We start from the raw sequence: 9,180 nt of genomic DNA, 5'->3' as shown, positions 1-9,180 counted from the left end.
TCCAATTTAAAAATGGTCAAAGAGGCCTTGGCTGGTTGGCTCAGTGGTAGAGCATTGGCCTGGCATGCAGGAGTCCCAGGTTTAATTCCCAGCCAGGGCACACAGGAAAAGCACCCATCTGCTTCTCCACCCCTCACCCTCTCCTTCCTCTCTGTCTCTCTCTTCCCCTCCTGCAGCCAAGGTTTCATTGGAGCAAAGTTGGCCTGGGCGCTGAGGATGGCTCTATGGCCTCTGCCTCAGGTGCTAGAATGGCTCTGGTAGCAACAGAGCGATGCCCAAGATGGGCAGAGCATTGCTCCCAGGTGGGCATGTCGGGTGGATCCCAGTTGGGCACATGGAGGAGTCTGTCTTACTGCCTCCCCGTTTTCAGCTTCAGAAAAATACAAAAAAAAAATGGGCAAAGAAACTGAATAGACACTTCTCCAAAGAGGACATACAGATGGCCAATAGGCATGTGAAAAAATGTTCAATGTCACTAATCATCAGAAAAATGCAAATTAAAACCACAATAAGATATCGTCTCACACCTGTCAGAATGGCATTCATTAACAAATCAACACACATTAAGGGCTGGAGAAGGTGTGTAGAAAAGGAAACCCTCTTGCACTGCTGGTGGGAATTTAAACTTGTACAGTCACTGTGAAAAACAGTATGGTGTTTCCTCAAAAAAATTAAAACTAAAACTGCCTTTTGACCCAGATATTCCACTTACAGGAATATATGCTAATAATACAAAAATCACTGATTCAAAAGAAGATATGCACCCCCGTGTTTATTTCAGCATTGTTTACAATAGCCAAGATCTGTAAACAGCCCAAGTGTCCATCAGTAGACAAGTGGATTAAAAAGCTGTGGTACATATACACAATGGAATAGTGTGTGGCTATAAAAAAAGAAGACAATCTTACCATTTGCAATAGCATGGATGGACCTGGAGATTATTACGCTAAGTGAAATAAACCAGGCTGAGAAAGAAAAATAGCATATGATTTTACTTATATGTGGAATCTAATGAACAAAGTAATCTGAGGAACAGAATAGAGGCAGAGGTAAGGTTACAGGGAGCAGAGGACAGCTGTCAGAAGGCAAGGGGATGAGAGGATGGGATTAGAGAAGGTGAAGGGATTATTGAAACTATATACATACCACATAGATACAGATAACAGGACAGGAAATTCCAGAGGGAAGGGGGGAAGGTGTTCAGGGGTGGGGAACAAGGGGATTTAATGTGGGATATGGGGTAGGGGTGAGGTTGTTGTATTGAGTGGGACACTTGAAACCACGTTAACACAATAAACTAAAATTAGTAAAAATTTTTAAAAAAACAAGTTTTGGAAAGGCTGTTGAGAAAAGAAACCCTCATTTAAAGCTGGTGAGAATGCAAATTAGTACAGTCATTATGTAAAGAAGTTTGGTGGTTCCTCAAAAAATTAAGAATAGAATTACCATAGGACACACCAGTTCCTCTACTCAGAAGCTACCCTCAAAACTCAAAAACGTTGGTATGTAAAGACACATGCACCTCCATGTTCATCACAGCATTATTGACAGTGGTCAAGACATAGAAATAGGCCCTGGCTGGTTGGCTCAATGGTAGAGCGTTGGCCTGGCATGCGGGAGTCCCGAATTTGATTCCCAGCCAGGGCACACAGGAGAAGTGCCCATCTGCTTCTCCACCCCTCCCCTCTCTTTCCTCTCTTTCTCTCTCTTCCCCTCCTGCAGTCAAGGCTCCATTGGAGCAAAGTTGGCCCAGGCGCTGAGGATGGCTCTATGGCAGCGGTTCTCAACCTGTGTGTCGTGACCCTGGTGGGGGTCGAATAACCAAAACACAGGGGTTGCCTAAAGCCATCGGAAAATACATATTTATTATACAATACATTTTTAAATAAAATATGTATTTCCGATGGCTTTAGGCAACCCACGTTTTGGTTGTTTGACTCCCGCTGGGGTCGCGACACACAGGTTGAGAACCACTGCTCTATGGCCTCTGCCTCAGGCACTAGAATGGCTCTGGTTGCAACAGAGCGACAACCCAGATGGGAAGAGCATCGCTCCCTGGTGGGCATGCCAGGTGGATTCTGGTCGGGTGCATGCAGGAGTCTGTCTGACTGCCTCTCCATTTCCAACTTCAGAAAAAATACCAAAAAAAAAAAAAAGAAAGAAAAAGAAAGACATAAAAACAACCAGTGTCCCTTGATAGAGGACTGGATTAAGAAGATGTAGTACATATATACAATGTAATACTATTCAGCCATTGGAAATGTGGCATTATGCCATTTTTGAAAATATGAGTGGAACTTGAGAACATTATACTGAGCAGAATAAGTAAATAAGAAAGAGCTAATAACTATATAATTTCATAGACAGATGAGATATAAAAATGAGAATTATGGACATAGATAAAAGTAAAGTTGTTACCAGGGGCAAGATAATGGAGGGAAAAGGAATGTTGGGAAATAAATAGAGGAGAGGGAGAGGGGTGGATAAAGGGTGTAAAGACGGACAAATATAAGGTGATGGAAAATGACATGCCTTTGGATGATGGGTATACAACATAATGAACAGTTCAGATGCTATAGAAATATTCAACTGAATCTTATGTACTCCTTGTGATCAATGTCATCTGGTTAAAGTTAATTTTCTAAATAAAATTTAATTATTAAAGAAAAATTAAAAAAGAAATACCTAAGAATAAACCTAACAAAAAATGTGTTTGACTTGTATACTGAAAACTAAAAAGCATTATTGAAAGAAATTTTAAAACACACAATAAAATAAAAAAATATTTCATATTTATGGATTAAAAATATCAACATAATTAATATGGTCATGCTACCCTACACAATATACAAATTTAATGCAAACTACATCAAGATTCATAGTCATTTTTTAAAAATAGAACAAAAAATCACCAGGTTTTTATGAAACCATAAAAATCCCTGAATAACCAAAGCAAACCTGTCAGAAAAGATTTCTACCAAAAGTATCACACTACCTGACTTCAAATCATACTGTAGAGCTCTGATGATCAAAACAGTGTGGTTCTCTCAGAAAAGCAGACATATAGACCAATGAAACAGAATTGAGAGCCCCCAAATAAAAACATATATTCATGGACAAATAATCTTCAATAAAAGAGACAAAAAAACTGAATAGAAAAAAGAAAGTTTTTTCAATAAATGATGCTGAGAAAATTGGAAACCACATGCAAATTATGAAACTGGACTACAGTTTGTCCCAGAAATTTGATATTAGTGTTGTCATTTTCATTAGTCAGTATATATCTTTTAATCTCTGCTTTTATTCCTTCTTTGACCCAATCATTTTTTAAAATTATGTTGTTTAATTTTCACACTTTTGTGAGTTTCTTTACTTTCTTTTTATAGCTGAATTCTAATTTCAAAGACTTGTGATCTGAAATTATGCTTGGTATAATTTCAGTCATTCTGAATTTGTTGATGTTACTTTTGTGGCCCAACATACTGTCTCTCCTTGAGAATGTTCCATGCACACTGGAGAAGAATGTATAATCTTACATTTTCAAATAAAATGTCCTATAAATATCTATTATGTCCATTTTGCCCAGAGTGTCATTTAAGACTACCATTTCTTTATTGTTTTTCTTTTTGGATGATCTATCTAAAGCTGTCAGTGATATGTTGAAATCTCCAAGTATAATTGTCTTTTTATCTGCTTCTATTTTTAGATCAGTTAGTAGATGTATTATATATTTGGATGCTTCCTGGTTCAGTGCATATATATTAAGTGTTTTGTCCTCTTGATACAATGTCCCCTTTATCATTATGAAATGTCCATCATTGTTTTGGTTGCTTTGTTGTCTTGAAGTCAGCATTGTCATATATAAATATGGCTACAACTTCTTTTCTTTGGATATTATTTCCTGGAAGAATTATTTTCTAACCTTTCATTTTTAATCTACTTTTTTTTATACATAAATTTTTATGAGTGATGTCTGAGCAATGGGGCTGTAAGGAATGCGACCGACAAATCTCCCCAAAATTTCAACAAGTTCATCAGAAATAGAAAAATCTATCCTTGGAGTGTATGGAACTTTCACACACTGAAGGCGAAGTGCTATCAACAAGACCACCCTCAGATGCCATTAAGAAAATGAAATTGAATATTATAGATACAAAAGATAGAGAAGTAACACAGATAGATGTGGAAAAATCTATGGAGAAAAAATTTAGTATATTGGAAATCTTGGAGCTAAGTGACAGAGAATTTAAAATAGAAATCCTAAAAATACTCAGAGATATACAAGAAAACACAGAAAGGCAATTTAGGGACCTCAGAAAACAACTCAATGAACATAAAGAATATATTACCAAGAAAATTGAAACTATAAAAACAAATCAAACAGAGATGAAAAACTCAAGTTATGAACTGAAAAATGAGGTAACTAGCTTAGCTAATAGAACAGGCCAGATAAAAGCTAAGATTAGTGACATAGAAGACAAGCAACTTGAGGCACAACAGAGAGAAGAAGAGAGAGACTCAAAAATTTAAAAAAATGAGAAAGCCTTACAGGAATTGTCTGACTCCATCAAAAAGAATAACACAAGAATAGTAGGTATATCAGAGGGAGAAGAGAGAAAAAATGGAATGGAGAATATATTCAAACAATAATAGATGAGAACTTCCCAAGTCTGTGGAAAGAACTAAAGCCTCAAATTCAAGAAGCAAACAGAACACCAAGTTTTCATGACCACAACAAACCTATTCCAAGACACATCATAATGAAAATGGCACAAACCAATGACAAAGAAAATATTCTCAATGCAGTTAGGGAAAAGAGAAATACAACATATAAAGGAAGGCCTACAAGCTTAGCTAACAGAACAGCCCAGATTGAAGATAGGATTAGTGAAATAGAAGACAAACAACTTGAGGCACAACAGAGAGAAGAAGAAAGAGACTCAAAAATAATAAAAAATGAGAAAGCCCTACAGGAATTGTCTGACTCCATCAGAAAGAATAACATAAGAATAATAGGTATATCAGAGGGAGAAGAGAAAGAAAATGGAATGGAGAATATACTCAAACAAATAATAGACGAGAACTTCCCAAGCCTGTGGAAGGAACTAAAGCCTCAAATTCAAGAAGCAAACAGAACACCAAGTTTTCTTAACCCCAACAAACCCACTCCAAGGCACATCATAATAAAGATGACACAAACCAATGACAAAGAAAAAATTCTCAAGGCAGCCAGGGAAAAGAAGAGTACAACATATAAAGGAAGGCCTATTAGATTATCATCAGATTTCTCAGCAGAAACTCTACAAGCTAGAAGAGAGTGGACCCCAATATTTAAAGCCCTGAAAGAGAGGAACTTTCAGCCAAGAATACTATACCCATCAAAGCTATCCTTCAAGTATGAAGGAGATATAAAAACATTCACAAATACAGAAAAGATGAGAGAATTTATCAACAGAAAGCCCCCACTCCAGGAAATACTAAAGGGGGTTTTCCAACCAGATTCAAAGAACAAAAGAAAACAACACCACAAGTAACAGCTCCACCAAGAACACAATAAAACCAAACTTAAACTGTGACAACAAAGGAAAAAAAGGGGGGAGAGGATGGAGATTAACAGTAGCAAAGGATGATGAAGTGCAGAAATACTTATAAGATAGGGTACTACAATGAATATGGTAGGTACCCTTTTCATTACTTAATGGTAACCACCCTTAAAAAAACCACCACAAAAACACTTGACTTAAAAAAGGTAGCAACAGAGGAAAGAAGTATGGAACACAAACAAACAAAAACAAATGATAGAAAAACAAAAGAGAAGAATCAAACTAGATACAAAACTAACAGAAAGCAATTTATAAAATGGCAGTAGGGAACCCACAAGTGTCAATAATTACACTAAATGTAAATGGATTAAACTTACCAATAAAAAGACACAGAGTAGCAGAATGGATTAAAAAAGAAAATCCAACTATATGCTGCCTACAAGAAACACATCTAAGCAACAAGGATAAAAACAAATTCAAAGTGAAAGGCTGGAAAACAATACTCCAAGCAAACAACACCCAAAAAAAAGCAGGTGTAGCAATACTCATATCTAATAATGCTGACTACAAGACAGAAAAAGTACTCAGAGACAAAAATGGTCATTTCATAATGATTAAGGGGAAGTTGAATCAAGAAGACATAACAATCCTTAATATATATGCACCAAACCAAGGAGCACCAAAATATATAAGACAGCTACTTATTGACCTTAAAACAAAAACTAACAAAAATACAATCATACTTGGAGACCTCAATACACCGCTGACGGCTCTAGATCGGTCATCCAAACAGAGAATCAATAAAGATATAGTGGCCTTAAACGAAATACTAGAACACCTGGATATGATAGACATCTACAGGACACTTCATCCCAAAGCGACAGAGTATACATTTTTCTCTAGTGTACATGGAACATTCTCAAGAATTGACCATATGTTGGGCCACAAAGACAATATCAGCAAATTTAGAAAAATTGAAATTGTACCAAGCATATTTTCTGATCATAAAGCCTTGAAACTAGAATTCAACTGCAAAAAAGAGGGGGAAAAACCCACAAAAGTGTGGAAACTAAACAACATACTTCTAAAAAATGAATGGGTCAAAGAAGAAATAAGTGCAGAAATCAAAAGATATATACAGACAAATGAAAATGAAAATACGACATATCAGAATCTCTGGGATGCAGCAAAAGCAGTAATAAGAGGAAAGTTCATATCACTTCAGGCCTATATGAACAAACAAGAGAGAGCCAAAGTAAACCACTTAACTTCACACCTTAAGGAACTAGAAAAAGAAGAACAAAGACAACCCAAAACCAGCCGAAGAAAGGAGATAATAAAAATCAGAGCAGAAATAAATGAAATAGAGAACAGAAAAACTATAGAAAAAATCAATAAAACAAGGAGCTGGTTCTTTGAAAAGATCAACAAAATTGACAAACCCTTGGCAAGACTCACCAAGGAAAAAAGACACAGGACTCAAATAAAGAAAATCCAAAATGAAAGAGGAGAGATCACCACAGACATCATAGAAATACAAAGAATTATTGTAGAATACTATGAAAAATTATATGCCACCAAATACAACAACCTAGAAGAAATGGATAAATTCCTAGAACAATACAACCTTCCTAGACTGAGTCATGAAGAAGCAGAAAGCCTAAACAGACCAATCAGCAGGGAGGAAATAGAAAAAACTATTAAAAATCTCCCCAAAAAGAAAAGTCCAGGCCCAGACGGTTATACTAGTGAATTCTATCAAACATTCAAAGAAGACTTGGTTCCTATTCTACTCAAAGTCTTCCAAAAAATTGAAGAAGAAGCAATACTTCCAAACACATTTTATGAGGCCAACATAACCCTCATACCAAAACCTGGCAAGGATGGCACAAAGAAAGAAAACTACAGACCAATATCTCTAATGAATACAGATGCTAAAATACTAAACAAAATACTGGCAAACCGAATACAACAACATATTAAAAAAATAATACATCATGATCAAGTGGGATTCATCCCAGAATCTCAAGGATGGTTCAACATACGCAAAACGGTTAACGTAATACACCATATCAACAAAACAAAGAACAAAAACCACATGATCTTATCAATAGATGCAGAAAAGGCTTTTGATAAAATACAACACAATTTTATGTTTAAGACTCTCAACAAAATGGGTATAGAAGGAAAATATCTTAACATGATAAAGGCCATATATGATAAACCATCAGCCAACATCCTATTAAACGGCATAAAACTGAGGACTTTCTACCTTAAATCAGGAACAAGACAGGGTTGTCCACTCTCTCCACTCTTATTCAACGTGGTGCTAGAAGTTCTGGCCAGAGCAATCAGACAAGACAAAGAAATAAAAGGCATCCATATCGGAAAAGAAGAAGTAAAGCTATCACTTTTTGCTGATGATATGATCCTATACATCGAAAACCCGAAGGACTCCACAAAAAGATTATTAGAAACAATAAACCAATACAGTAAGGTCGCAGGATACAAAATTAACATACAAAAGTCCATAGCCTTTCTATATGCCAACAATGAAATATTAGAAAACGAACTCAAAAAAATAATCCCCTTCACAATTGCAACAAAAATAATAAAATACCTAGGAATAAACATAACAAAGAACGTAAAGAACCTATATAATGAAAATTACAAAGCATTGTTAAGGGAAATCGAAAAAGATACAATGAGATGGAAAAATATTCCTTGTTCTTGGATAGGAAGAATAAATATAATCAAAATGGCCATATTACCCAAAGCAATATACAAATTTAATCCAATTCCCATCAAAATCCCTATGAGATTTTTTAAAGAAATGGAACAAAAAATCATCAGATTTATATGGAACTATAAAAAACCCCGAATAGCCAAAACAATCCTAAGGAAAAAGAATGAAGCTGGGGGCATTACAATACCTGACTTTAAACTATATTATAGGGCCACGATAATCAAAACAGCATGGTATTGGCAGAAAAATAGACACTCAGACCAATGGAACAGAATAGAAAGCCCAGAAATAAAACCACATATATATGATCAAATAATCTTTGATAAAGGGGCCAACAACACACAATGGAGAAAAGAAAGCCTCTTCAACAAATGGTGTTAGGAAAACTGGAAAGCCACATGCAAAAGAATGAAACTCGACTACAGCCTGTCCCCGTGTACTAAAATTAATTCAAAATGGATCAAAGACCTAAATATAAGACCTGAAACAATAAAGTACATAGAAGAAGACATAGGTACTAAAATCATGGACCTGGGTTTTAAAGAACATTTTATGAACTTGACTCCAATGGCAAGAGAAGTGAAGGCAAAGATAAATGAATGGAACTACATCAGAATTAAAAGTTTTTGCTCAGCAAGAGAAACTGATATCAAAATAAACAGACAGCCAACTATATGGGAACTGATATTTTCAAACGACAGCTCAGATAAGGGCCTAATATCCAAAATTTACAAAGAACTCATAAAACTCAACAACAAACAAACAATCCAATAAAAAAATGGGAAGAGGACATGAACAGACACTTCTCCCAGGAAGAGATACAAATGGCCAACAGATATATGAAAAGATGCTCAGCTTCATTAGTTATTAGAGAAATGCAAATCAAAACTA

Source organism: Saccopteryx bilineata, chromosome 2 (genome assembly GCF_036850765.1).
Source record: "Saccopteryx bilineata isolate mSacBil1 chromosome 2, mSacBil1_pri_phased_curated, whole genome shotgun sequence".
Taxonomy (NCBI): Eukaryota; Metazoa; Chordata; class Mammalia; order Chiroptera; family Emballonuridae; genus Saccopteryx; species Saccopteryx bilineata.
The sequence above is the reverse complement of the archived record's forward strand: the minus strand, read 5'-3'. Positions refer to the sequence as shown.